Source organism: Frankliniella occidentalis, unplaced genomic scaffold, assembly GCF_000697945.3.
Source record: "Frankliniella occidentalis isolate FOCC.00 unplaced genomic scaffold, Focc_3.1 Scaffold27, whole genome shotgun sequence".
Classification (NCBI taxonomy): Eukaryota; Metazoa; Arthropoda; class Insecta; order Thysanoptera; family Thripidae; genus Frankliniella; species Frankliniella occidentalis.
In genome coordinates, this window is record NW_026267157.1 from 1,501,126 (window position 1) to 1,504,259 (window position 3,134).

At 48.0% G+C, this 3,134-nt stretch overlaps 1 protein-coding gene across 3 annotated transcripts in view; it reads left to right on the top strand.

The window, feature by feature from the left end:
• LOC113215029 (acetylcholine receptor subunit alpha-like) overlaps positions 1–3,134 on the top strand; it is a 202,496-nt gene that overhangs the window by 10,960 nt on the left and 188,402 nt on the right. The gene's annotated exons all lie outside the window — the stretch shown is intronic.

The following is a 3,134-nucleotide window of genomic DNA, read 5'->3' on the forward strand; positions in this document are numbered from 1 at the left end:
CCCACCACCACAGGTGACACACACACACACACACTCACACACACACACCTATTCGCCACACTCGGAAAGTAATTGTCATTCATTAGCATTGAATCGAGAAGGCAGGTGTATTACGCATGTATGAATTTCATTCGTCCACTTCTGCATCATCATTGTCATTTTTCGCAGAGTGCGGAGAGAGAGGGATGGGGGCAATTTACATTCACCTGGCGTCTGTGGCAGGACGACACTTCCCCTCGTTATGTCGAAACCTCGGCACCAACGGCCACCACCCGTCCAACCTCAAAGTGAGAGAAATATCTCGGCAAATACAACTTTTTTTGAACGGAATACAGTATATGATTTCGGAATAACGTAAATTTTGTTCCGCCCGAAAATTTACGACAGAAACGACTTGGGCGTCAAAAAGAAAACGACATTGAACACGAAATTAATGCTGTGCCAAGGATTCCAAACTAGCTCTTTAATACGAATTGTTACCATTTCGGTCGTAAGACCTTCCAGAAAGTGCGTCCGTCATTCAGTGTTACGAATTTGCCAAGTTGAGGCGATGTCAACTCTCATAGCGCCTGGCAGGTAGGCAACATCTCGCCTGCAGCGCATGCGTGTACAGCGGGGTGGCCTACCCTGAGTCTCGCAGGCGCTGAGCGCCAGCAGTTTACCGAGTGAACATGACAAAAACGGACGTACTCGATGGACGATCGCTAAGACGTACACGTAGTGCAGTGTCAACTTTAGTGTAACCCCTCTTCGGTGTCAGCATCGCCGAACTTACACGGCGTGCAGGTAAAGCGGGCTTTTTCTGTTGTGGCATATTTTCCACACTTGCCAAAATGGAAAATAAACCAAACAGTACTTAATGAACTGTAATGTGAATTCTGAGTTGAGAAGGAAAGAGAGGCCACTAAATAGCTCGGCAGTGAGTGTAGACCCGTTCACCCTAAGACGAAGTGTTCGTGAACCACACGAGTGAAACCAAAAGTCGACGGACACTTTTCAGTGTACAACACTACTTGCCAGTATCTGACTGGGGGTTGCACACTTGAACGCGTGTTATTGAAAGTTTCAGCAATTTATTTATCAGTGTAGATGACAAAAACGGAAACGATCGCGCAGTTGTACCCTTTGAATTTGGCAACTTAAAGCGACGTCTTCCTTTGACGTTTTTTTCCCCTTGTTTTTTTTTTATCCCTATTCTTCCCCTCTATAAAGCCATATTGCCACGCCACCATATGCCTTGCCACAACTCTCCCCCCTCCCTCCCCCCCTCCTACGAAACGTAACGAGCACGGCAATTGTGTTAGCAAGCGCGCGAAAATATTCACGCCCAAAACGCGCAAAACGGCGCGCGGACACTCGAATTATTCTCATATAATGAGCAATCAATAATGCATTTCTGCGCCGCTGTAACGCATGGCCCGCTGATGTGCGGTTATTTGGGGAGGGAGGGCGGGGAATTGTACACTGTAAAAATGATAATCATGGTGATTTGATACGAAATTTTCTCGGTTAATTTTCTATACATTACGTAAACTTTGTTTTTAAAACAGTTACAAGGCATCGCCATTTTACGAATTTGCCGTCGTAAAATCCAAAGCTCTCACTAGGCGTATGAAATTTGTTACATTATGCCGACTTTATGACTACTTCTTACCCCAAATAATTTGCATACGAGGTATATTTTTAACTTTAATGCTTCGTAAACAATTGACACTTGCGAAATATTTTTGTAAAATATTTTTTACTAAGCATTTCGTAACATCTTTTTTCGTAAAGTCACGAAAACGTGTTACAGTGAACGCGGGCCACGCGCACGCGCGCGCACACACACACAAACACACGCGGGGAAATGGGAAGCGGGGAAGAGTTTGCGTTGATACGTATAAGGAGACTGAGCGAGAGGTCTTATTTGCTCGCCCCATCCCAGTGTTACAATAACAGAAGGAGACGAGACAGGCGAACGTGTGTGTGTGTGTGAGCAGAGGGCCGTTCCTAGATAATTCAGTAACGAGGGCCGTGGTCCTGCACTATGGCCCCGGCGGGCTCCTATAGGGCCTGGGAGTCCCCTCCCCACCCCTCCACTTCCATCCCCTTTCAAGTATTTATACGATTTCTTGTCCTGTGACGGCCCCGTCGTGTGTCCAGCGTTGCCCCCCCCCCCCACAACCCCCCGCGGGGTCAGCCTCGGTCCATTCGCGGGGGCAGTTTGCACTGGGGGAACCCAAAAGTGTATGAATGTCGCTCTCTCTGTAAGGTGTGTGAGATTTTTATTATTCGCTTGCTCGAGGGCACCAGTGGGCGAAGTTTCGAGGAAAAACCACACCCCTTTAGCGTAAGTGCGCACAAATCTGCAAAGTCTGCAGTAGTCAGACATATGGGGTGCACCTCTGTGAGTGAATCCAATCCGGTTTGTGCGGTTTGTGAGAGTTTGTCGTAATTATTGCAAACACGTTCACATTTTTTTCCATTGTGATTTAAAAACGAAAATCTAAAAAAAAGAAAATTAACAACACCCCGTCCAAATTTAAAACTCTGTACATAAAACTTTAGCAAAACTTAAAAAAAACAAACATAATATTTTGTAAACATTATTTTCTAAAAACAAAACAAAAAACAGGCAATTTTAAACTTCTTGGAAATGTTATGCCCGATGCACGATGCAGTGTGAGTGTGTGTGCGTGTGTGTGAGAGTACGGTACACATGTCCCGTATGACATACCGTGCTGCTCGCCGGTCCCGACCAGGATGGGAAGCGCAGTCACTGCGACGATGAGGAATCACACGCCAGACGTCACGGAGGCGAGCACACTGCAAACAGAGCAAGAGGAGAAAGGGAACGTGTAAGAATGCGCCGTCAGTGCGAGAAAGAGAAGGCGGGGGAGGGGCACAGAGTTAAAGTTGGGTCCGAGTTGAATCATAGTTTGCACCCCCGGCGGGGTGGTGAGGGAGTGGGGACAAGAGGCACAGGGTGCGACGGGGACACGACACGGTGAGGAAGGGGGGAGGACTACGGGACGTGATTCCACCCGCCTGCTCCCCTAGCCTCTCTGCGCTGCTGCTGCTCCTTCAGGGCAAATGGCGTATTCAGTGGCTTGACCTCCCTCGCCCCGCCCTCGCCCTCACCCCATCCCCCC